General features: G+C 43.9%; 1 long non-coding RNA gene across 1 annotated transcript in view; it reads right to left on the bottom strand.

Moving 5' to 3' along the window:
- Positions 1-1,974: 1,974 nt before the first annotated feature.
- Positions 1,975-27,531, bottom strand: part of LOC149865809 (uncharacterized) — a 37,876-nt gene continuing 12,319 nt past the window's right edge. The window contains exons 2-3 of the long non-coding RNA XR_016441785.1: positions 9,967-10,140; positions 1,975-2,828 (exon numbers count right to left, since the gene is read on the bottom strand). This is a non-coding gene — a long non-coding RNA (uncharacterized LOC149865809). The remainder of the gene's footprint in view (positions 2,829-9,966; positions 10,141-27,531) is intronic.

The raw sequence follows: 27,531 nt of genomic DNA on the forward strand, positions 1-27,531 counted from the left end.
AAGTGTGGAGTCCAGAATTAGATGCAGTACTCCAGCTGCAGCCTCATCAAGGCTGAGTAAAGTGGAAGGATGACTTCTTGGGTCTTCCTTGAGATGCATTAGTAGATGCAAGCCAGAGTTTTATTTGCTTTGCTGGCTGTGGCATTGTATTGATGGCTCATCCATGCAATATTTCCCTATGCCTCCCTTCCATTGCAAAATACTGCTGTTTAATGTATGCAGTTTGTTTACCCTCCTAATATGGAAATATTGAATTCAAATCAGTCTGACAGTTCTGAACAATATTTTAGAAGATGCTCAAGTGTTTTAGGCCCGATTCGGGGACCAAATCTCCAAATCTGAATCAAATTGGGAGATCAAGTAAAAGTTCCAAACTGATTCAAAGCATCCAAATAGATTTGGAAAAAAATTCAGAAAAGATTTGGCCATTTTGGAGATTCAACCATAGACTAAATAGGCAGCTAACAGCTGCCTCCAGTTGGTAAGTCTGGGGTTAGAGGAGGGGGATAGAAGGGGTGTGGAGGAGGGAGGGATTGGGTCTGGAAAAAGCTGCTCACCTGGGGCAGGGAGTGCATTACTTGGAAGGGGGCGGATGGGTGCAGGATGCAGGCATGACAGCACTGGGAGCAGGGGCTCTGCCCTGCTGCCACTTGCCCAGCTGAGGCAGGGGGGCAGGATGCGGCTGTGGCTTGCTTTGGACAGAAGGGGCAAGTGGCAGCAAGGCAGAGCCCCTGTTCCCGGCACTGCCATGCCCGCATCCCATGCCCTCCACGCTGCCTGGCAAGCGGTAGCAGGGCAGAGGGCCAACTCCCAGTGCTGATGCGGGTGCAGCAGCACTGGAAGTGGGCGGTGGCAGGGCATAGCCCCCAGAGCAAGCCACACCTGTATTGTGCCCCTACCCTCTGTGCCAGCTGGGCAAGCAGCAGCAGGGCATAGCCCTCATGGCTCCCCCTGACAGGGCAGAGGCACGCACAGCCAGGGGAACTGGGAAAAGCTTCTGTGGCTGCTCTGCCCAGACCCATCTCCTGCCTGGCCCAGCCTCTGACACTTCAAAAAAAAAAAAAAAGCCCCACAGTCACCAGCTGCAGGAGCAGCAGTTGGGGCCTCTGAGGACTTATGGCAGAGCTCCCCATGCAGTGGAGGGAGTGGTGAGCAGAGGGGATTGCCCCCCTGCCTGGCACCTGTGGCAGCTGCCCCATAGCACAGGTACAGCATGGCTCGGCAGGGCGCTGCTTACTGTCTGGGAGCTGGGGTGGCTCCAGCAGTCAGCCAGAGCCCAGCACCGCTCGGCCCCAGCTCCCAGGAAGCCCACAACGCAGTGCTGAGCTGCATTGCGCCCGCGCCATGGGGCAGCTGTCATACGGGTGCCAGGTGGTGGGAGCTATCCCTGCTGCCCAGTGCCGGGGGGGGGGGGCGGCTCTCTCTCTCAAGCACTCGAGGCCCCCATCACTGGTGCTGCATCCAGTGAGTATGGGCCTATTCATTTATTTTTTTTCAAGTGCCAGGACTGGGATGGGGATGGGGATGGGGATGGGGATGGGGATGGGTCTGGGCAGGGCAGCCATGGGGGCTTCTCCTGTGGCTCCCCCTGCCTGGGGAGAGGCAGGCACAGCTGGAGAACCTGTGGAAGACCCTGCAGCCACCTGGCTGTGCCTGCCTCTCCCCGGCTGATCCAAATCACCGAATTGGCAACAGATCTTCTGAAGCTGATTTGGCTGAATTGATTCATCCAAATCTCAGAATTGAATTGCTGTCTTCTGAATCAGCTGAATCTAAATCCAAATCAAATACTGCCCTATTTGCACAGGCCTACCTGGTACCAATAAGTGTCATCAATGTCTCTAGTGGGTTATGGAACAGAGAAAGATCCCATATAATTTACTGATTCGTTTGGTGTGCCTGGCTGGGGGAGTATTTAGTTGATTGCATGATTTCACAATGATTGCACACTTAATTCATACAACACAACTTTATTTTAAAATTCCTTGCTACATGTATAACACTGCTTAGCTTTAAGAAATACTTCCCAAACAATGCTATAAGAATTAGTATTACAAAAACAACTACAATTACAAGTAAAGGTTATTTCTCATGGTATACTTACAATCCTAGAATTTCTAGAAACCAAATCCCCAGATATATACTTTCATTCTTTAGTTATGGTTTTAGAGCTGGTCTCAGCAGTGATGGGAACAAGTCCCCTTCCTTCAGTCCCACTTGGGCGCTCCTAGGCTTCAGCATGAACGGGAGTACTTGTTTATGGAGAAGGTGGTTCAGGTGATCAGTCTGATCCAGCCTACACTTGCGATTCTTCCTTCAGTGTTCTGCAAGTGAGATTACCTCCAAACTGGGACTGTAGGTTACAGTTTTTATTGGGTGAGTTGCTGTCTTGGGCCCCTCCTACCCAAACCTGTCACTACTCCCAAATTTGGGCTCAGATTTTTTACCCAACAGATTCTTTTCCTGGGTCATCTTTGAGAAATTTTCCACACCACCACTGTGACCTCTAGTGCCAACCCCTTCCAAAAGCCCCTAGGTTTCGATCTCTCGGAATGTTTGCCCAAGGGTCGCTTTTAGGTTAACTTTGTTAAAGGCCTCTAGAGCTAAAATTCAAAAACCAAGACCTTCACCACGTAGGCAAAAACAAGCAATAGCCTAGATAAGAAGATGAACCTTGCCTTTTTTTCTAAACTGACTAATGGGTATTTATTACAAATTCAAACTCTTACATTCAATATGACAATCAATGCACTATTTTCTTTCAAATAAGAAGGAACACGGGTGTCTCCAAAAATTCTGCAGAAAACTGCTCCAACTCTTGGAATACTCTGCAAATAAGAAGGGAGGAAATAAAGTTATGTGTAGTAGATCCAGAGAATTGGTGAGGTGCTCATTTGTAGTTCTAGGATTTTAATTTCCCATCTTTTACCATAACTTTGTCCATCCTATTTTTTTTTACCATTTTTCCACTGTAACACAAGTTGTTAATTTTGTTTGGTTAGCATGAAGAATAGTTTGACGTTTGTATTCAACTACTAATGGATAATGAATTTTAAGCCTGAAATGATTAGAGTTTACTTGTTGGTAGGAATACATTGTTATTGAACAGCTGGAAGCCAACAAGAATGATAATTTTTCTAAGTCAGTGCATGAACATACAGGATGTTTCTCCTTATTAAACTACTGAAATACCAAGCGTATATAATCACATTTGTGGAAAATAATTTATTTTTGCATGCTCTATATGAACTGTTTACATGCTTTTTTATGCCAAAAATGTAAGGGGGAAGGGAACAGACCAGAAACTGATCATTCATTAGGAAATGATCACATATGTTGCTAAATGTCAACAAATGTGTTCTTCCTCCTGCTTTTCTTGAGCAAGGGGAAATATGTCCCCCAAGAACTCTTGAAAATGTATGCCGGTTATATGTGACTGGTTATTTTTATATATGTATATTTGGGGATAAACATACCATACATATTAAATATATGCATACAAACCCCTGTATCCTATATTTCTTGGACTTATGTTGAGTCTTTTGCAATGAATGATAAACTGCATGAAAGCAGAGGAATATTGGTCAAGACATTTAATAGCCTGCCATATTCATGCGTGAGCTTGCCCTGAAGTAATTGAGTCTGTACCACACTTACACCTTATGCAGAGCAAATGGAAGTCATTCCACATATCAAACAAATGTCTGCCTTTTATCGGGGAACACATACACAACTATGATTCAATGGGAAATTATTAAAATAATTGGAAAAACAATATAAAAGCAATTTCTAAAAAACGGTGTATTACAGATGGTCAGTGGGGGCCATGCATTGCATCAAGATGATGAAACAGGGTGGCATAATCCTTATCTTGAAATCAAGCTGTCTCTTTTTTGTTTTAATTCATATACAGTGTATGTATATACTAAGAATGCCTTGGCATACAAACAGCTGTATACTCCTTATATTTCCCTTCTAGAGGGAATACAGCTATAGGAATAAAGCTGCACTTTATACTAGTAGAATAAAATAGCTCCCACAGGCACAAGAAGCTATGGCAGTAAAAGTGCTGTTTTGCTTGTATATTTGCATCTCCCCCAAAGGCTTCTGCCTGTGCAGCTATATCAGTCATGGGTCCCACCTCTTTGCACCCCTGATAAACATAGCTTTGCTGACAAAAGTCTGCAGTATTGACATTGGCTGCAATATAGCCTTTCACAGCCTTTTAAGATTCCTCCAATTTACATTTTACTTTTCTCAGACATGCCTTTTTATCCCACACCTTTCTATATCATCATCTTGAAAATGTTAGGGCTACTTGCATGCAAATAATACAAAATAAAATCACAAAGTGTTTCTTTGAAATTCCATTAAGCACACTTTGAACACCCAACTCTTTGTTGAGGATGATATTAACTTGTATTACTCTGTTCAGAATAAGGTATCCTATAATTTAACATAAACAGCAACCTTAGAAATAGATGGGCCCTCCCAATAACATAGCTTCACAGGTGATAACAGATTGGATTTAATCAGTCCTTTCTGCTGTACTTAAAATGATAAAATTGTCCTTTTACATTTTCACTAAAGTACCAATGAATTTGAATGCATGTAATGCTTAGATCTGCTAGATTTAGTGAATGTAGATTTCAACATGTTTTAAATGCCAATTAATTCTGAATATAAAGCTTGAAAATTTATGAATTCCCCTTTACTAGGGCTGTTCTTTATTATAGCAACATAATGGTAATAGTACTTACTCTATCACTGCATAATAATAGTGCCTCTTTCTTTGACACCAGCTCAAGTGCATGAAGCACATGCTTCCTCCTTACCAGTATTCTGAGAGAAGGATCCACTGAGAGCTTCTTCACTGCCTCTGTGCCAGGTCTATTCCAGACTGGCTGCTTTGCCTCAGTTCCTGGATTTGGTGCACACAAAGCAGGTGGTGTTTGCTTTACAGAGGTGCTTCCAGGTGTGTATTGTAGGGTGGAGAGGCTCTGAGGCTGAAGTCCTGGATCTAGGCCTACCAAAGTCATTGTGACTTTTGCTGTTAACTTCAGCAGGTCCAAGATTTCTCCCTGAAATCTCCCTTGTGGGTGAGCATTCAAACTGGAGGAAACCTTTGCTTGCTGCCTTCCGGCAGGAGGAACCTATGTATATACCTTTGATTTTTATATCAGGCCATACACAACCCATGTTAAGGTTGCTTTCTTTGGTACTTTAAGTAGCTTATACAGGCTAGTGTATGAGAAGCAAACCAGGTCAGTGAGCTGTTTCACCCTGATTTGTAGACCCTTTTTAGAATGCATCAAATCTTTCATTAGGATTTTTCTAATCGTTAATGCCATGTCTACCCAGTAAACTTACCATCCTGGCAGCACCACTTAGGTTGCTCCACCAAAGGCAACATTGCTTTGTCTGTGCAATGCCACAGGCGGGCTAATTAGTTCAGGGAATGAAGTAATTGATCTGGTAACTTGGTAGTGCTAATTAGCCCTTCCAAATCATTGTGCTGCCCCAGTTTCCATTTTAAGAAGCAGCCTCCCTATAGCAGTGTGGTGTTCTTGAAAGCCTGGTTGTTGGGAGCAGTATGTTTTCCATATAGGTCTAAAACAATCTGGTTTTCCAGCCTTGCAACTATCAGAATGCATTACACTAGTGGTGCTCAGCCTCTAGGCCAGAGGTTCTCAAACTGGTCCACAAGCTTCATACGGGTGGTACACAGAAAGGTTGCAGAACAAGTCACGAATATCTCTAACTGTAAGGTAAGACTACTAATATTAAAATATGAGTTGTGTGCTTTGATTTGTAGAACAAAAAAAGTTTAAGTGGCCTGCTGAGACCCTTAGCAATTTTCAAGTGGTTTGCAAAAAAAAAATGTTTGAGAACTACTGCTTTAGCCCATGGGCCAGATCCAGCCCACAGAACCATATTATCCAGCCTGTGTAGCTCTCCATTGATCTGGAAATTTGGTGATGGGAGAGCCATAGCAGCATTAATTGCTGTTCCCATGCTTCAAAACGTCTAGTCCCGCTGGAAGCCCCATTGGTTTGTGCACTTGACTAGATCACATAAGCAGGGCTGTCATGCAAGGTTGCTCTGGGGCCAGATCTGGCAAGCGGGGTTCACAGCCAGTTCACAGCCAGATCCAGTGCACAGGGCCAGGCCAATGCATGGAATCTCACATGTGTGCCAGCCCTACACCCAGGATCTGGCCTGCAGATAGGCCCTGTGCCACTCATCTTGCTCTTTGCCTTCGAAGGTTCAGCACCACTGCATTAGACAATGAAAGCTGCCTTTTGGGTCCACGGTGCAGAAGTAGGGGAAAAAGCTGATATGAGCTACAGGTGAATCTGGAACTTGAAAAAGGGGAAGTGGTAATTAGAGTTAGCCTGTGGAGGAGCAAGCCTGGAATTTGTCCATAACTGGGAAGGATGAAGGAAGTCTTCTACAACCTTCTTGTTTCCTTTATCTTGTTCATACCCATCCTGTTAGTCACTCCAAGTATGCATGTAGCTCTGCTGCTGTCCATTTTTTTCTGTCCAGTTTGCCACTCTTCGCCCTGCCTCCTTTCTCTTCTGTCAGCAACTGATTGATGCACCCAAGGCCTTCTCCCCGCTAACAGCTTTACAATAGTTGGGTACCAGCTGGGAAAACATTAAAGGCAGATGAACACTACTGGGCTTGTTGCAAGGGGAGTTGCATTTAGCCCCTGTGGAGTACAGGAGATTCCAATATGGTTAGTATGAATAGGGGTGGATCCAGGGGGGTACACTGGTGAGGTTGCATCCCCTTTTGATTTCTGGCTTACCCAAAATTAAAAGTAACTGCCTGGCAGTGACTGCAGCATTTCTATTCAACCAGCTGTTAGGGAGTCATTTGATTTCATGGCCCACTGTAATCTACCTGATTCCTTCTAAACTCCTTATCCCACAGGTGTTAGAGACCCTTTCTCCTTCTTTTAAAGATCTTGATGTCCCACTAATCAAGCACTTCTTTCTTCTGCAATTCTGCTATTACCTGCTTTTCTTAATTTTCTACTCTTCCCCACCCCCCCGCAGTCTTGCAGGCTGTTTTTAACTCTAGCTAAAAGCATCAACTCAGGTGTGGAAACATTAACTGAAGGGAATGTTAATTTACGTGTGGAAATAACTTTCAGTGAAGCATTGGATGCAGTGTCAAGATGCTCAAGAAGGCTTGATTTTATTTTATGAATCTGAAATAGATGTACACTTAATTCTATTATCAACAGAACAAAGGAAAGAATATCTTTTGATTATGTTCTTATCTATTTATTGTGTTTTTGTATATAATAGAGGCTATAGCAATTAATGAACATTCTAATAAAGTTATTAGTTTTTGCTTTGATCATAAACTGAATAATATAGCCCTACGTTCCTAACATATTACTAAAGCTTCCAGTTTCTTTTTATTTGGAGAAAAAAAAAGTGTGTTGTGTTACATGCTGATTTCCACACCACCTGTATGCTCCTTCTTAAAATCTTAGATCCACTTATGGGCATGAATGGGTGATGAGAGCAGCAAGCATGCACATGTCACTAGGCAGCTATGGATTAGTGAAGTCCCTCACCTTATCTATAATGTGTTCAATGTCAGAAGAAAACAAAAGGTTCTATACAGCTTCCTGGTACTGTTTTGTGATAGTGTACTCCATCAGGTTTCCTTTATCTCAGAGAGAAATTAGCATTATGCACCTGAATTGATTATCTTTGATAGGAATTTTCAACACATGCGCTCATAGTATAAACCAAACTGTCAAGGCTGGATTCTTTACTACTTTGCACCCTGTACAGTCATTTATACCCATCTACAGTGAGCACAGAGTAGATATACAAGGCTGCCAAACGAAACTAAATTTTGCTGTTAAGTAAATGTGTAACATGTGGACAGAAGTTATAAAGGAAAAAGCAATTAGCATGCAGGAGATGGTTCAGATTACCTGAAACATAGCTTCCAACTATAGTAGTGATTCTCAACCTTTTTATACTTGAGGCTCCCCTTGATAGACTTAAGAGCTGGCATTTTCTAAGGGGTGCCTCAAGTTTTCACTTGTTTTTGCCTAAAGAAATATAAATAGAGCAATTCTTCTGCTGCAAAGAACTCAAAGGGTGGTGAGACAGGGGCACTACCACGCTGAGTCACCTGCCTTACTGCCCGATCAAAACCATGCTTCGGGTGTCTGGCTAACCTCCTTCCTAGAGCACACCCACAGGCGTAGGGTAATTGCTGCCACTACCTGGGTTTTGGTCACTGTTAGGGCTCTATGTAGCCTGTTCTTTCACCTCGTCACCGCCCTGCTCTTGCCTGCCACATCTTGATGGATCGCCAATGGGGGGGAGTCATCTGATGGGTTCTCTTTGCCCGGGTCCATCCGACGGTCGTACATGGGGCTCCAACCACCCCTGCACCCCGGCCTTTCACCACCTTCTGGAGCTGGCCCTGAGGAAGTGGCACGGGGCTCCTCTTGCCTTGCTGCTGCCTTCCTTTGCCCCTTTTCCCTATACTCGGAGGGTCGAGCCTCTATAGTTATGGATCTGGCTCCAGACCCTCAGTCCTTAGGATCTGTGCTTCTAAATGGGCTTGGGCATCCGCAGTCCCTGCGGCAGCCCCGCCCCAATCTGGCTTCTCCTTATGGGCTCTTGCTGCCCTACCACTCCCTGAGTGCACCTGGCTCTGGCAGGTCCTCTGCGGTGACTTTCTTTCGCCGCGCTCCAGTCCCGCTGCCTCCCGGATGCTGCCGCCAGCTCCTTCCCTCCGGCTCCTCCAGCTCTGGCTCCTCGTCCCTCCTCGGATGCCACGGGGCCTCCCCTTCCTCCTCCTCCGTCGGCAGATTTCCCTCTTCAGGGCCATCCGCCCCGATCTTTGCAGCTGCAGCTGCTTTATCTTCGCCGGCCGGCGTTCTCTGCTGATGTCACCGGCTGGCCGCAGCTGTATAAAGAGCCGGCTCACAAGCCACACGGCTTTCCCCGGAGCATCAATTCCTGCTGCTGGTAAGTTTTTGGGGTCACCCCAGCCCCCGGGATAGTTTCCACAAGTGTGAATGTAACAGATAGCTTTATTGGTTAAAGCGGGAGAAGATGAGGAAGGGGTACATGACACAGGAATATTGAAAGAAAAAAAAACACCACCTTGAGCAAAACAGAATGGGCTTGTGTAATAAGTGGGCCTCCTGGGGCCAGTCAACTGGTTGGCCCACCCACTTGCAAACCCAGGCAAACCACCTGCCTAGCTCACCTGCCATGCCTTAATGATAATTATTAAGATGTTACTTAGGCAGGAGGCTGCCCACTTACTTGCATGATGCTAAGGGACTCCTATCTTCCCTTATTATGCCCTATGCCTCCAGTGGCTCATGCTGGGACTCATGTCTCACCGGGACTCTCACTCCCCACTGGAGCTTGTGGTCCCAGCACCCTCATCCTGGGGTCTCTCTTTACACACATACTGGGCCTCCAAGCCCTGGGCCTCAGGGCCCACACTGTAGGCTTCAAGCCTACACTATAGAATTGGACCTCCAAGCCCTGTCTCCTTGCCCTCTCTGGGCTCTCCCCTTATCCCTGGTCCCAGGAGCTTCCTTAAAGGCTCCCCAAGGCTCAGGACACCCTTCCACCCCCCAGAGCTTCACTCTAGCTCCTATAGCAACCTCAGGGCTCACAGTAAACCTGGGCACTGCTCCAGGTCCCTCCACCAACCTGGGCCCTGCCTCAGGACTCCTATGAGCCTGGGCTCCCTCTGCCTCATCTTAGCCTACCAGGGATGTGGGGGTTGGGTTAGAAGGCACCCCATACTCACCTTTCACCAGGGAGGTAACTGGCTTGGCATATCTGGGGGACTGTCTCACCACAGATAGTCCCACCAAGCCACCTGTCCCTGGGAGGGTGCAGTTTTCAGTCCTACCCAGGACCATGAGGCCTCTTCCTTCCCCATAGCTCCAGCCCTTACCTCTTAGGGTGTTCCATGAACAGCAGCTCAGCCAGGTGTTGTTCCTTCGGCTGCTGGTAGCAAACTGCTGCTGCCTTGTTCTTCAGAGCCCTGCTCTTGTAGGCAACACCCTTTTCCCCAATCAGGTGGTGGCATCTAATTGGGATTGCAGGCAGCTGCAGACTGCTCGGTCCCCTGCAAGTAACAGAGCACCTTACATAGACATCCAGAGGATTTTGGTAGTCCATGCTTCTGTTTGTGTTTCCAAAAAAATGGCTCCCTAAAGGAAGAACCCAGACCAGGTGACCTGACCCTTAAATACCTCATCACCTGGCTCTAACCAGAAGCAAGCATTATTTAAACCCAGCTAAGGTATACCAATTCTTTTAAAAGTTGTCAGCATCCCCAGGTGGAGTGACCAGGGTCACTTGGGTTGTTCAGTGGGAAACTCAGGACAAAGAAGAGAGAGCTTTCCCTCCCTATGGAATTTTTACAACCCTATCACTTAGCTTGACCAGGGGGATCCAGCAGGCAGTTTGAAAATAGATGGGATCTGGGCAGACTCAGATCAGGGAAGCAGACGAAAAGGGGGATTTCTTCACAAACAGAACAGAATGTTTTTACACTGCAGATTCCTGTTTGAAATCACTGGCTTACCTTGTGAATCATGTTTGTACAGCTAATGGTGTAATGGGGCCCCTACCCCATTACTGAGAAGGGGGAAGAAGCCCATGGCCTGCTGGCCAGCCCCAATCCTTTGAACAAACGTAACGGTGAAAGGAATCTAAATAAGATGTCTGCCTACCACAGGTGTAGGCAGTGATTGGCAGGCCTGGGGCAGTAGTAAAGGGTCAGGTGACCCAGGGAGAGGTTCAAAAGCCCAGGGCTCAGCCCAGAAGAGACAATCTGGCCATAAGAGGTAGAGATCCAGGAGTGAGCTAGTCTGGATGACCTGCAGGCAAAGACTGTGCATCACAAAAGGGTGGAAGACATTGGTGACCCACTATGCATCGCCAGAACTGAAGGAATGCATAAATACTACCAAAATCTCCGGGATTAGCAGTGCTGCCAGGCCATTGCAGGCTACATCATATGCAAAATAATAATAATAATAAAAATATTCTAAGAATTTCCAAAATAAAAATGGATTAAAACAAGATTCAGCCTTGAGTAGCTTCCCTGGAATAGAATAATGGGTTATTCAACCTGCCAATTAAATATTCAAGTTTATGAAAAACAACCCCTGGCGCACAGAACAGTTTCTGTAAAACTGTAAGGAGACCGCTTGGCTCCTTGAGTTGTTATGTGAAGATCAGGGCTCTTAACTGCCTTTAGGAACAATGTGCAGAGAGGGATGGAATACAGGTAGAAAACATTTCCACGTCTGCTTATAAATGACACTACAGGGAAAAAAAACCCAACATGGAAAATAGGGAAAAGCAGCACATTTTCTTGCACCCCCTGAGATTGGCTGTGCACCCCTTGGCAGCGCCGGTGGATGTGCACTTCTGGTTTCGCCACTGACTTAGTGATCAGCCACTGGGGAACCCTCCCTCGCCCCCCGTCGTTGATCTGGTGCCCCCCCAGACTCGAGAGGCACCAGTTGCCCATGTAATGTAGGGAAGAGACCTTATATTGCAGGTGACATGAGAAAAATACTTTGCACCTTTTGCATTTGTGTGTCCCCAGGATAAGAATTAACCCTGACAGGCGAGTAAGCATTTGGCAAGTTTGGTGTTTGAGAGCAGACATTCATACTTTGATTTACATTTGCACTGGGAATCAGGATGGCTGTAAGAGCTGGATTGGAGGCCACTTGGGTGCAGCAGAGGCATGTAGTTTACAACACTTCTACAGGGCTGGAGCCCGGGGATGTTGTGTGTGTGCAGCAGCCCAAATGTGTTACAACAGATAGGCCTGTGGCATGTCAGAGGACTGGGTATCTGGCTGCAAGACTGTGAGGTAGTGTAAACCCCATCTCCGCAAACAGGGTATGCCAAGTGGCCCAGAGCCCACAGAGGGCTGAGCTGGGATCTGAGAACTTAGGGTCCTGGTGCGCTGAATGCTGGGCCGCAGCAGGACCCAGCCAGAGCAAAAGTGAGCCCTGGCCCAGAAGGGCCTACGTTCAGACAGGGACCCATCCCCCAAACCACACATCTGCCTCCTCGGGCAGTCTCCCTATGAACCTATAACATGAGATTGTTGCAGGTGATATAACCATGAGAGGGCAGGATGCAGGGATCCCAGAAGTGAAGGTAAGGAGACTGGAGCCTGGTGACCAAGTTGGGCTGGGAACCTTGTAGCATCAGCACAGAACATTCAGCATTACACAGTGGTAACAATGCATTGTAAAGTGCTGTAACAGTGAGAATGACTTGTCTATGGATTTCTGGTTCTGGGAAGGTACCTAAAGCCAAGTCTTCATGATAAACTCACCAGGTTCAGCGGTGCTACCCACACACATATTTTGCTGTTCCAGGTGGTCTGCATCCAAAAGCAGAAGCAAATAGTATGACTTTATCTATATAGCACTGCAGACAAGCCAATAAGCACAGGGGCTAGGGGTTTGGTACTGTCTGACCATGTCTTAAACTTGCTATCCTTTGCAACAGTGCCCTCAAGGATGTGACATATAAATTGAAAGGATAGCACTTAACCAGGAAAGATTTTGGGCATTAATTTCTTGCCTCCTAAACCAGCAAGAGTGTTGTCAAGTCTGCATGGTGCCACAGATAGGCTAAGTAGCATGGAGGCAGGCTAAATGACAGTGTCACTCTGCACTAATTAGCTAGCCTGAAGCATGGTACAGACAGGGTTACACGGCTTCCAGTTTAGCAGTCCACCCAAAACAACATAAGCCAGTAGTAAGCTTGCCGTGTAGATATAGCATCACTCAACAGTGCAGATTTTCCCCCCAGAAGCAGCACCTGGACACAGCAACAGTGCTTTTGGTTTAGAAGGCAGCCAGCCTGCAGCAGCACAGTGTCCTTGAGGGCATTGCTGCTAGGCATGGTAAGTTTTGCATGTAGATATGCCTTATTATATTTTTATCCTGAAACACATTAACATAATGTTGTTTTGTGCCAAGGTTCTCCTTCCAATGTCTTGTAACAGACCCCAGGAACCCCTCTTCCTGACAGGGAACCTTTTGGTGCTGCTAAACTATTAATATTAGAAACAGTTAACAACATTAAAGATTAACAAAGTGGTCAAGGTTTTAAATTATAGATTTCAATATGTGTTTTCCAGCAATCAGAAAAAAGCATCTAGCTGAAAATACCAACATATTTCAGTTAGTCTTCAGTATAGTAGTATAACCTACATCCTAATATTCTTATTAATTTACCACCAATTAGTATAGACTGTTGCTTTTGTAGATGTCACGTGATATTAAGAAAATGAAATTTAAGGCTTTTTTGTTTCCTGCTGACAATTCAGAGCCTTAAATGTAATGATAATTTAGTGGGCATTGTCCTAGATTCACTGTTTTACTCAGAGGGTAGTTTTATGAACAGCATAAGTATAGAATATGCCCCTGAGGTTGCTTCTTTAGGAAACTGCATCATATATAATACAGGCAACATGATTCACCATTCCTAAAGGCAAGAAATTAATGCCCAAAATCTTTCCTGGTTAAGTGCTATCCTTTCAATTTATAAGGCACCCTTTTTGCTAATGGGTTAACCCTTACAGACAGTTAATGCTCTCTGTGCTTCTACCAGAATACATTTGAAATAAAATATTTATACGGGTCCTTTGGAATTAGCATTTTAAAGGCTAGTTTGTTCAAGATAATGGCTCTAAAGAAGAGTAAAAGTGAAAACTAGAAAACTAGAAATAAAATAGTAAAAGTGAAAACTAGAAATAATAACATTCTTTCTAAACTATGGGCAACAATGGAAGAACTACCCAGGAAGATTATAGGATCTTCTTCCACTGTAGGTTTTTAAGAGGAGGCTAGTTAAGTATTTGTCTGTGATGGTTTAAGAATAGTACATATGGACCTGTACAGGGGGTAGAATAGGAGATCTTCAAGGTCCCTTCCAAACCTATAGGATTGTATGAACTGAGAAACTTTACATATCTGACGCTGGTATTGGAAAAGGTTCTAAATCACTGGCCAAACTAGTGCACTTCAGCATTCAGATAGTTTGGATGGATTTACAGAGGCAGAAACACTCTAGTATTCTCTGGCTGCCCCGAAAGTGTCAGGGGTGGGGGACAGGGGCCAGAGCAGGGGCGGAGGCAGGGGGGAGGCTGTGTGGAGTGATCTGGACCATTAGGTGAGGCTTCCTGTGAAGAAAGGGGGAATGGAGGTCCTTGGGTGAGCGAGCTAGCTGTAAATGGGGAGAGGTTGACCCCAAGAGATTTTAACAGGAATTTATATAAAGGCTAGGTCTGAACATAGGATAAGGATTTGGTGAGTTTTGCTGTCATGCTGTGGTTAAAGCATTTGATCACTTTTTCATACCATTTGTTCTTCCTTTTAATAAACCCTTTTTTTTTTCTGTTACTTTACCAAAGTGCCTGGGGTACAGCATGATTTCTGGGCAAATTAATAACCTGGGCATACCCATATAACAAAGTGGGGGACCAATAAGCTTACAAAATCCTGGGAGTGGGGGACCAATAAAGCTTACAAAATCCTGTTTCTCTGGGAGCACCCTGACCCCCTAGGTTTTGTCACAAGGTTGTGGCTAGGAAAACTGGGTCTGAAAAAAGGAGACAGAAGTTATCAGCACACTGATGTTATTGCAGGCCAAAATGTCTCTCAGTCTCGTAGCTCATGTATACACTGAGCACATAGGGTGACTGGATGAAACTATGTGTAACTCTGCAGAGAAAAGTCTTCAGGGGAAAAAAGAGCTTCAAACTTTCAACTGCAATCTCAGTAAAAGGAAAAAAATGTTCACTGAAGCAGCACCTACCAGCTTCTACCAGATCCTGCAAATAAATCAATACCTGGGGTTCAGTGGGATTAAAGCTTATAGACACATAAAACAAAAGCAGGGAATCTTACCAGAAAGTGGTAAACAGCCAAGAGTATTAGTGTAGTCTGAATTCCATACTTGAATATAAAATTCACTAATAGGGATTCACATAGTCCAAGTATGTCTGGATGTAAACATAACCTTTTGCTCAGTAACTATGACTAAGAAACAGAGGTGGTTAGCCATGTAAGTCTGAAGTCAGGCAGAAGGTGAGGCAGGGTGACACTTTGAGGACTAATGAGGTAGGTTGTTGCCTAAGAAAGTTCATGCTTCTCTAAACCAATTAGTCTCTAAGGTACCACTCTGCCCCACCTTCTCTCTGAGACTAAGGGAAGCTTAATTTTTTCCTTTACCAAATCTCCTGCTTTGTGTCATCTATAAATTACAGCACCCTCAAAGGATGATGCAGAGAGGGTTGTGTCCTGATGGCACTGCATAAATATTTCTGAACAGATAATCCACAGTTTTCCACAACTGCAGCCAATAGTGTGACCCAATGACTACAAGTAAATATTCTCCAAAGCAGTTCAGAAACTCAGTCAACTGATAAAGAAAAATCTTCATAGTTTTTATTAGGAGAAGTTAAGAATATATGATTTATATCCCTGCCAATATTAATTAATATTAATTCCAAATAGGGAGTATGGAAAGGAAATTGTTCAAATGTATTAAATATGAATGTGGTGTAACTCAAAGCTGAAATAAAGAAAAGATTCGACCCTAATTTCAGAGAAGTGCCTTATAAAGAAGGCATTTGGTATATAGAGACTGGAAGTGCTCAGTAAGTATGAAGTCATAGTCACTTTCACAAAGTTATTAAATACATGATTTCAGGGCTTGAATGGGGAAGCATAGATGAGAATGAGGTCTCATTTTGATGCCACAAATAAGTGGCACTCAGATGGTACTGCCACTTGGTTTTCCTCACCAGTCAAGATGAAGCCAAGCATTAGAGTATCTGAGCCTCACCTAATAGAAACAAAATGGGAATTGCTTAGCAAAACTCTTTGGTGACTTTGAACTATGATAAGGAGTAGCTAGAACCATGGAGCGCACCACAATATGTGTAACTACATTTGTTATCATTTGCATGATCCTACTGTGAATTGTGTTTCACTCTGAAAGCTTATTTTGTGTGCAGCAGCTGGAGGAGCACCTGTTTTTTTTTCTCCAATGAGTCCTGAACCAAGGCCCTAAATATAAAGTGATTATGTAGCTTTGCAGCTAGTTGCATAATCTTCCTGTTTGCAGATTCACAAAAAAAAAATAAAAATAAAAATCCGTTCTTCATCATTTTTCTAATTCCTGAGCCTATCTGTCTGTGTCATTCCTTCTTATAAAGAAATGCCTTCTAGGGCTGTGCAAAACAGCAGCATTTCGTTTCAACTTCCGTTTCGCTGTTTCAAAAGGCCAGTGTTTTGTTTTGTTGTTTAATTTTGTTTCGAAGCACTGTTCCATTTTCTTTCATCAAAACTGTCTTGATGTTTCGATGCATTTCAACATTACTTCCATAGGCTATAATGGAGAATCATGAAAATGCCTAAAACTTTGTAACTTCTTGCCTGATTTGGATGAAAATTGCAGGGATGGTATCCCCTTCTGGGGGCATAAAGCCTGCCAAGTTTCAAGGAGATAGGTGCATAGGTTTATGGGAAAATACACCTCAAACTGTTGAAAGGAAAACTCATATCACTTGCCAGCAGTGGCAGCCTCCTGTCATCCTCTGCGCAGATGTGGGGGTCTGTACCCCGAGAGGGCTGCAGGACTGTGGCAGACTCCTCCTGGGGCTGCAGACCCCTGGATTTGCACAGGGGATGACAGGAGGCTGCCGCTGCCACCTGGGACTGGCACTGGGTGCAGCCCATGCCCAGCATCAGAAAGATTGCTGCTGCCACTGGCCCCAAACAGCAGTGGCAGCCTCCTGTCATCCCACATGCAGATCTGGGGGCCTGCACCCCCAGCAGGGCTGCGGGGCTGCGCTGGACTCCTCCTGGTGTGTGGGCCCCCAGATCTGTGTGTGGGATGACAGGAGGCTGTCGCTACCACCTGGAACCACTGCTGAAGCCAAGCAAGCCTGGCTTTGAAACTCAAAACATTTCAAATTTTTAAAAATATTTCAAGTGCCCTCATTTCATTTTGAAGCTGTTTGGAAGCCTTTTGTTTCATTTCGATTTCACTGTTTTGAGCTTGAAATGCACTGAAACAGCTTAGAAATTGGACACCTGGCAAAATTTTGCACAGCCCTAGTGTCTTTCACAAAAAAGACTTCTTTTGCTTGCTCCTGTGCTTTTTCCCTTTAAATAGTAGATTGGGAGACAGAAGGAGATTCATCTCTGCATGGCCAACAGCAAAAATAAGAATGACCTGCTGGACAGCATCTTTTCCAAAAGAAGGGAGGAGAAGCAGTGAAAAGACCAACTTGGGAGAGGAGAAGAAAGAGTCTGCAACTGAAGAAAAATCCCATGCAGCATTCTAAACCTTACAAGAATGGATCCTTGATTGTGCAATTTAAGAAGTGCAGAAAAGAAGAAATCCCCTGCCACAAGGAATTACTCATCTTTATAGATCACTGCTCCTGTGCATTTTGGGAGCTGCAGAGTCCATCATGTTGCTATATTCCCACTTCTTTTTCCCAATATAACAAATAAAAACCTGTCTCAAAAAGCTCCTGGCTATACAGAAGAATTATTTCAGTACTTCACCACAAGTAAATAACAAACTCTGGTGATCATTTCCATTTGTGGTATAATTTTAGAATTCTTTCAGTGAAACTGAGGGTTACAAAATGATTTTGTAATCATTAACACCTATGTATAATTCAACACAGCACTGCTACATAAATCAGAGGATCTTGACACACAATTTAGCCTTAATGTGCTTCACTGTACTAGCATTTATCTTCATAGGTCTTTGAATGTTGTCTTGATCTTTTTTCCCTTGTAACTTTTTGTTAAATGCTCCTAGTAAAACAGGAGGAGCCAGTAAAAGAATCTGCCATTATAAAACATTGCTAGAAAAAAATAGGCACATAGAAAAAAAGATATTGGATACAAATGCTGCAGAGATATAGAAAAATGGACCTGAACAGCTCATATAGAACTCCATTCTCCCCAAACCATTACTGTTTCTTTACACAAAATATGTGTATTGATTTTTTTTCTAACTGAATGGATATAATAATGTGATTAATTTCAATTCTGCTTTTTCATTTATGAACAGGTCTCCACAAGAGCTGGAGTATATTGTCTTGTGCTAAACAGAAAGAATGAGAACAGTTCTTCTAAACCACCTTAACAATATCAACAAAATGAAGTGATCTGAGAGTATATTAACCTGAGGGCAACCATATGTTAAGAAAAACTCTGCTGTCTCCTTCTAATAAAGAAACCTGAATGAGTGAACATCAATAGCAATTTAGTAGTCTTTTATTGAGTGCTGGATTGCTTAGGATATTTTTTCTAATGGGAAAGATAAGAAATTAATAATAGGGAAGGGAATAGTGGAAAAGTAGTGTGTTTAATATGAGGCAAATAATTAAGTTGGTAACAATTATAATAGTAGGCCTCAAGCTGTGATCTAATCAGCTATCACAGCCTCAGCAGGATTGAGCTTCATCAGTACTTGCATGGGAAAACCCAAGATGCTTCTGGAAGTAGTATTGATGATTCAGTAGAAGTAAGTTTTGGGGGGTTTCTTAATCTTACCCATGTACGGGTGCATACACAGTAAGCTGACTTAAGCCAAGTTGGAGTGTACACACATGCAGCTCTTTGACACGGTAGCAGCCATCTTGCGAGCTAAGTTGACTTTATTAATGCAGCTCAAGGTAATATATCTTGGATAATATACCTCAGTGTATTATCTTGCTCTGCATTTAGTCAACTCTGCTCCACATATGTGTATACACTCTGACAGTTAATTTGGCTTAAAAAAGGGTAAGCCAGCTTAACTATCAGAAAGTTAATATGTATATATGCATCCGTAGTAAAACAAAGCCCCCACTCCCTGCGCAGCCTGCCCCCACTCCCGTAGCTGCAGGCAGGACACAGTTCAGAACTTTATTGAGCAGGGCTGGGAAACATTGCCTGTGCCTGTGTCATGCTGGTGCTGTGACACAGGAAGCATCAGTCCAGAGGTCACAGTGTGAAGGGTGTGCTTTTAAGTGCCGGCAGCTAGCTGTGGCTTCAGCATGGCTGCCAAGTGCTGGTAGCCATGTGTCCAGAGGCTGCCCCACGGTTGCCACACGGGCACATGGCAGGTGTGGACTGATCTGGGACTAAAGTTAGTCCCAAATCCTACCACATGTAGACACCTGCCAAAACCCATTTAATCCACATTAGATTAATGTACATTAAATTTAAAATCATGTGTAGACATACCCAGTGATTCTTGGAAAATGCCCCAAATGACTCACTTTACTCACTTATATAGTGACATTGAAAGTTATAGGATTGCTTCTATGAGAAAGCTGGCCCATAGTTTTGCAGCCAGGGTGAAATGTACCTGAGCAGAGATTGAACACCAGGATTATGAGCCACTTAAATTCCCCTTCAACAGTATAGTGTATTGAATGGTATGTAGGCTTTATGTGTGCTCTCTACACAGGGGTGAATTTCACCCCCAGATTGTAAAGCACTTTGCACACTACTTAGATATAAGTTTCTACATAAGTATAGCACTGCTAACAGCATAGAAAGGAATCATAACAATACTAAAAGAGATCAGAGCCATAAATTTAATTAGATATTCAGTTTTCATGAAAGAACATTTAGTAGAAAGACTAAAAGTATCAGGCCCACTGTTCAGCATAATACATTGTTACAGTGGAGCAAAGGTAATAACTCATTCTACATATGGGAGATAATGTGCTAGAGGGTGAATAAATGGACCACATCGGTCAAGTCTGTCATATGAAGTATGGAATTATAATAACCACATGGCTATGCTAAGAGATGGAGCCTTCCAGGAAATAGTAATGCACTAGTTAGCAGAAAAGAAACAAACCTATGGTTAGGAGGGAAAGCTTGTTTAAAACAGCTAACAAAAACACATCATAATAGTTCAGAATGAATGTAATTGTCAGGATTTTGTATATCTAGCAATTATACTGCAGACAAATATTTGTGTTTAAAAATGACTTAGTAAAAGTGCCAGAGCATATGCTAAAGTAAAGCTTCATACATTTTTGGCACCACAGGATCAGCACTGGTTTGCCTATGTATGATTGAACTGAATGTGACTCGTGATCTGCTATGAATAAATATGTACGTTTGGATTTCTCATTCTAATATATGCTGTTAGTTGTGTTAGTCTAAAGTCAGGCAGAGGAGAGCCTTTATAGACAAAATAAATCAGAGGTGTATATCATAAGCTTTTGTAAGTGGGTGGCTTACTTCATTAAATGCTATGAAGGGACTTCAGGAAGCAGAGCTGCTAAATATAAAGCAGTGCTTAGAATACAATGGTAAGGAAGTTGGGAGGAAGAAGGAGATGCTGCTAAGAGAGGCAGGGTGGGTGGAAGAGATTAAAACAGAATTGCTAACCCATTGAGCATTGTAGGGCTTATAAAACTAATCCAGGTAATGGATAAGAATCCATTTCTTGGTTTAGACCACACCTAACACAATCCAGTCTGAGGATGATTTCTTGTTCTGCAATTTCCCATTCATTTTTCAAATTTTTTGTTTAAGACTAGCCACTATAAGTGATGGAATGTCCAGGGAGTTCAAAGTATTTTGTCACAGACTGGTCTGTCTTTCTGGTGTTCATTCATTCTTTCATGTAGGAATTGCCCCATCTTTCCAATGAAGACAGCAAAAAGGCCCTGTAAGCAGGTGATCAGTGTAAAGGGAAATGAACCTTGGACTTTGCAATCTGTGTTACATGGTGCAGTAATGTTGTGGTCTGTGTGGATGGGGGGGCACAGCTGGCATCTGGGCCCAGAGCAAGGTCTGGTGCCTTGGTGAAAATAGCAGTTTGGTAGTCTGTTGCTGGTTGAAGGCTGCCTGTAAGCCAGGATGGGTTTGTCCCCCATGGCTACCTTATCATTTTCCAGGTGGGGTTGGAGATCATTAATGTGTCTGATGTGTTCAAGCTGGGGGAGGCAGGGGTATAGATGACAACAAAGGGATTCTGTTGTCCTTGTCTCAGGGTTGCTATTGTAGGAGGGCTAGAACTAGACTGAATCCAGCTCTGTTGATCTGAGTGGCTACAGTTTTGAGATTGTACTGTAATTGCAGGAATCCCTTCTCCAGATACTAGTCAGTAGGATCAGAGCATATATGGCTGTAATATTGGGCTTGACTGTAAATGATGGATCTAGAGGTGTGCTTAGGATGAGAGCTACTGGTGTGGAGGTAGCTGTGGCAGTAGATTCGTTTCCAATACAATTTGGCGGTGATATGACCACTGCAAACTTTCAGTGGTGTCCAATAAATGAATTTGCTGTGAGGAATATTTCATAGACAGTTTGATGGAGGGATGGATGTCTTAAAGTCCTGATATAATTTTTCTAGATTTTTTCTAGATTTTTTCCCATGTGTCCTTATAATGAAGATGTCATCTGTTTACCTTAGGTATACCAACAGGAGACCTATGGAGGAAGCAGACTTCAAGGCCTGTCAAATATATTGGGCTACCTTTGGGTGGGGCGGGGAGGGTATACATGTGCCCATAGCAGTACCTTTCATTTGTAGGTATAGAGGTCCCCAAATCTGAAATAGTTTTGTAATTATTAGTCTGTATAAAGACATATATATTAGTTTGTGTAAATAAATAAATAAATAAATATTAGTTTGTGTAAACATATATACATCCTTTCTCATCCCCTTGGTATACCTACATATCTACACAAACTAATACATATGTATTTTAGCATAACACAAACTATATAAATAGTGTATACAGTGTAGCCCACATATGTAGCATAACATACTATATAATATTTATATCAGGGGTTTTTAACCTTTTTTAACAAGTGTACCCCTTCTGGTGGCAGTGGCTAGGCATGAAGCGGGGGGGGCTTGCATGCGGCAGCTACCACCACAGCCACTGCCACCACCATTGCCCACTGCCCTGTGCTGCCACCACAACTGCCACCCGCTGTCCCGTGCCGCTGCTGCCACCCACTGACCTGTGCTACTGCTGCCACTCACTGCCCTGTGCCACCACCCACCACCAGGCGCCGCTGCTGCCGCCACCCACCCCACTGCACCATCAACTGCTGCTGCCACCACCACCTATTTCCCTACACCACCAACCACTGCCCTGTGCCGCCACTGCTGCCATACCCTGCTTTCCCACAGCCGGTCGCAGGTGCAGCTTTGTGGGCTGCTGACAGGCCACATGCCCAGCCAATCGTACGCTGCCTTTTGGCAGCCCGTGGAGCTGCATATGCGACTGGCCATGGGAAAGAGTGTGTGGAGGTGTAGGGTGGTGGGTGGCAGAAGTAGCCACTGTGCAATAGCTGCCCCACCCCACATCCATCCTCAGAGGGGTGTTTCCTCACCGTTGGCTAATTGCCAATGGCAGCAGCCCAGCAATCAATCAGGAAAGGGAGCTGGGGTCAGAGGCAGAGAGGCATCATGGTGTGTTGCATGGTGCCAGCGGGGCCTGGTGCACCTCTCCTCCTCCCCCATGTAAGAGGTGACGTGTGGGAACATACTAGGCGAGACACCACTGCCACGGCCTGGGGCATGCTCCGTCCCCACCCACCTGCGCATGCACCCTTTGTACCAATCCATATATATATAATATACACTGATATATATGCATTTTATCATAAAATACACATGCATAATCCTTTCTGTAGACCCCCCACCCAGATTGTCTCTTCCTGAAATTCCAGAAAATATTCTGTTGTGTGCATGTGCTTTACATGTGTTTATCAGTCTGTCTGTGTAATTTTTTTGGAATTGTTATGGGTAGCATCTCTGGGAATCTATTTTACAAAAAATACCTATAAAACAGATGATGACAGTTCCAAGAATAAAATTATATCACAATTTATTTGTGTTCTTTCTTTTACTTTATATTTTTGAATAAATTTAAAGGCTATAAAACAACCCTGGTTTCTACAAACTTCTTTAACATTCTATGTTGTTACTTTTAGGCAAACATAGTTACTATGTTAACTAGCAGGATTTCTGAAGCAAGGGTGAGCAACATACAGCCTGTGGACTGGCCCCACACACTAGATCTGGCCTAAAGATTGATCTTGCACCACTCATCTGGCACCCTAAGCCAGATGTAGGGTTACTATACATTCAGGTTTTCTCAGACATGTCCCTTATTTTGGCCCCCTGTCCTTGTGTCTGGGCAGCTTTTTAAAATGCCAGCAAATGTCTGGGTTTTTGCTCTGCCTCTGCTTTCCCAGACTGGCTGCTTGGGGCTGGGAGCAGCATGCAAGGTGATTGGCCATCAGGGATCACATGCTCCGCATGCCCCAGGAAGCTGCTGTGAGGTAAAGAGACACTGTGTGTGTGTGCGTGTGTGTGTGTGTGCACGCGCGCATGTGTGTATGCATGTGGGAGCTGCTTAGGCAGCAGGGCTGGGGGAGCAGGGTGCTGCAGGTTGGAAGTAAGGGGCACTACCAGGGCTGGGGTGGGGGCAGGGGTCTGCAGGTCCAGAGTGAAGGACACTGGCAGGGCTGGGGGGCAGAGGCCTAGGAGTGAGGGGCAGAGGCAGGGCAAGGGAACATCACTGCCCCACCCCCACAATCATATGACCCTCCCCTCCTCCTCTCCTCTGCCCCCACTCCTCCCCTCACAGATGTCCTCTTTTTTGATACTGGAAATATGGTAACCCTAGCCAGATGAGTTGGGCACCACTTTTCCTATGACTTATTTGATTCTTTAAGAAGAAGGAACCAGGTTAAATGAACGAGGTATAGTGATTGAATAAAAATAGTTTTATTGTAAACAATAAAATTGTTTACAGCTTTTCTTTAGAAAACTCTACAACTTTAGAAAACTTTAGAAAAGATCCTAGATTGAACTGTATCCACCAGAAGCCTTAGGTTTCCTGATTTTTTGGAATAAAATGGGGAAAGAAAGTTGAAGCATATTACTAGTAACTGCCTTACTTTTTCATTTGTAAAGTAGGGCTGTGCAAAGCTTTAGTCCCTGATTCAAGTCAGTGGAGATTTGGCCTGATTCGGTGGGCGAATCTCTGAATCCGAATCAAATCAGAGGACCCTTTAATCAAATCGTAACTCTCCAAATCAATTCTGAGAGATTCAGAAAGATTCAGAGACTCAAACATACACACAGTTTTAAATATTCTTTCTACATATCTCTAGGTAGTAGAGGCTCATGAATGCTGGGATGCTGGGATGCATGGAGTGTCCCACAGAAGTGCGGGGGGCTCCCAAGCACACTTGGCAGCAGACCCAGAAATGGACCAAAAGCACTTCTGGTCCACTTCTGGGTCTGCCGGGGAGTGTGGGGGGGCCCTTGTGCCCCTCAGCTCAGTGACTGGTGCCTCCTGGGTCTGGGGGAGGCACCTCAGGTCCCCCTGTGGCCGATCACCAAGCTGGAGGCAATTGGGGGTGGGGTTTGCCACCGAGCACAGGGAGGGCTCCCCTCTGCTCCATGTACCCCAGCATCACAGTGTTCACAAGCCACACCTGCTAACTCAAGATGTGTAGAAAAAACTTTTAAAACTGTGTCTATGTCCAAATTGCTGATTCTCCGAATCAACATCGAATCTTCAGATTCGGATTCGGTCGAATTGAATCAGAGACAGTGATCCAAATCAATGAATTGAATCACTGTCCCTGATTTGGGCCAAATCCAAATCTGAATCAAATAGGGTCCACTTCACACACCCCTATTGTAAAGTCTTAAGGAGGGAAATAAACAATATGTAAAGAATGCAGCTGCAACGTAAAAGTTCATCTACAAAAATCTTCACTACTTAGCATATTAAGTACATAAGTCACCATATCAGTTTCTTTCTGGAATGCTTCTTTTCAAACTCATTATTGTATTTTGTACAGAGAGAGAATAAAAGTAATACGAAAGCCATCAATTTTCATTTGATTACGACTCAAATCTGATGACTAAAGAGAATTATAAAATTGTCTACCTTCTTAGCTACTAAGGGATCAGCTATAATCTTTCCCAAGGGTGTGTTCTATTTTTAAATCCTTTTCCTTCTCTTTCCCTTCATGTTCTGCCAAGAGTAATTTTCCTATTGTCTTCTTGCTAATGGGAGATTAATTAGTCTAAAAGGAAAAAGGTCAAACTTTTTGGAGTGGATCAGTTCTTATATAAAACTTTATTGTTAATCCAGGGATTATTTTGTTTATGAAGAGCTAATGAATTACTAGTTAATAGTCTCGGCTAAAAACATTTACTCCTAAAATGCCTATCAGGCACAAAACACTGCTGATGCACACCTTGTGCAGTTATTTACCTCAGTTTAAGGTGGGTGCAAAAACACTATTTACACCAGAAACAAGACAGCATAAGAATCAAGATTTAGAATAATATTAAACTACTTCCTGCAAGAAATTATTTTATAATGTTCAACCTCCATCTTTTGATCAAACCATCCTGGTAAAGCTGTGTGAGTCAAGATTTACCTTTTTTTCAGCAGAATGATCAGATAGCAAATTGAACCAACTGCTTGATCAATCAATCTACAACCTTAATGGATTCCATTCTGGAACAGGTTTTATGCATGAACAATACATATGCTAAGACTCCAGGGAAAAGGTCCCTCCAGAGATCTGTCAGAAACAGCTCAGAGATAAATTCATTCACAGCAACAAGTGACCATCGTGGTATAACTAAAATGAATAATTCTCTCCAAAAAGAAGGTTTCAACTGCAGTACAACTGAAATCAGCTTTTGTATAAAGATGGCAGTGTTCATGAGCTTAGAAAAAGTAAAGAGAATTCTGTAGATAAGTATTTTCAAATGTGTAATGACTAAATAGGAAAGATGAATTGCCAAAATGTTAGTTTGGGATCTTTCTTTTTCTTTGTATTGTAGCTTCAGAGGGGAGATGAATGGCTCAGAGCACTGTTAATACATCGTGGACACTTAACTTTATCACTTCACCTTGGTTATTAGTAAGTAAGTTTACTAAGATCCAAAGGTTATTCAGTGACCATATGAAATAAAGTCAGTGGCCTCGACAATCTCATCACACATTTCATGCTGACTTCAAACATTGTTGACTGTCTTAATGGAGAAATCAAGAATTTCAGCAGGGTACCAAGCATTATTCTCCTTCCCTTTCAGGTTAGTCTTCAAGTAAATGGGCAAGGAGGCATAAGGAAGCTTTCAGCATTGTAGCTTGCTGTGCCTGCTCTATGGTAAACAGCTCCTACTGTGCTACTGATGAAGCAGAGTGTTGCCCATGAAAGCTCATGCCTCTGAAACAGTTAGTCTCTGGGGCCAGGTACAGAAGTTATATTTATTGTCTACTTAGGTGCACAGAAAGTGCTCTACAGCTGTAACCAAACAGATGGTCAGGGCCCATAGAGCACTATAAAAAATGGCAGATTCCACTCTAGGATAACCTTGGATGGTCGTGGTATCAGTGCTGTAGGTTAGAGCGCCAGAACGAACATCTGTATCACATCCTATTGTGACTCACATTACATCACATTCCACCAACATCCCATGGAGCATTGTGGCACCGCCCTCCCCCTTCCTCATGGAGCAGTGATTTAGCCCAGTGCTCAACTCTTATGCCCTAGTGCCAGCCCAGCCCTGCCCCTGGGCTATCACTGACAAGAGTCAGCAAAGGCCCAGTTTCCAGCCTTGCACCCCTTATTCCCCCCAGCCAGCTATGAACCACTGTCTGATATTATTGCTTAGAGTGTAGATTCCACCTGCCCCATCTGGGCATTTGTAAAGATTGCAGCTTTCAGTTAAGTGCTGCACTGATTGTGGACACCATGTCAAAGATGTTCAAAACTGGGTTGTTTTGAAACATCTGAATCCAGATTGCAATCTGTTCAGCTTGACCCACACTTCTCTGTCAAAGTTGTGCCCAGTGCAGGACTCTTTTGGTGTTGGTATAAAATGCTATAGAAATAGATTTCAGGCCAAAATGAATGATCATTTAATTTCATTAACCCCATTCCTTATCTAAATTTAACATAACAAACAGGGCCACAGTACCTGGCCTGCCAGGCTCTCCATGGGCCCAGAAATCTGTCAGCAGGAGAAGACTGATGATACTGATTTACTGATGCTCCCCATTGACCTTATGCCTCTCAAACACCACCCTTTCAACCCTGTATCACTGGTCTGGAATAAAGCTGAGGCTTGGTCTCCCCTACTGTTGTTGGGGCTTATCAGTTCATGTTACATTAAGTGGGGCCATAAATCTGGGTAATTGTCAACAGACCACCCCATCCCTCAAGATTGCATTGCTTTCCTGAGAGAGGCCAGCATGTTTATCTGGATCCACCTGATACAAGCCCTAAGCCCAGCAGACCTGGATATACACCTAAAGCTTTTTTTGACCCTCACAGGTGCCAACAAGTGAACCTGTGCATTTTGACTGGTGATCCTTTGGGCACTGTTTGGAAGAACAGCTATGAATGAGTAGTAGTCATCCCAGCCCTCCCAGATCC

This window comes from Crocodylus siamensis, chromosome 4 (assembly GCF_052110815.1).
Source record: "Crocodylus siamensis isolate JL-2025a chromosome 4, ASM5211081v1, whole genome shotgun sequence".
Classification (NCBI taxonomy): Eukaryota; Metazoa; Chordata; order Crocodylia; family Crocodylidae; genus Crocodylus; species Crocodylus siamensis.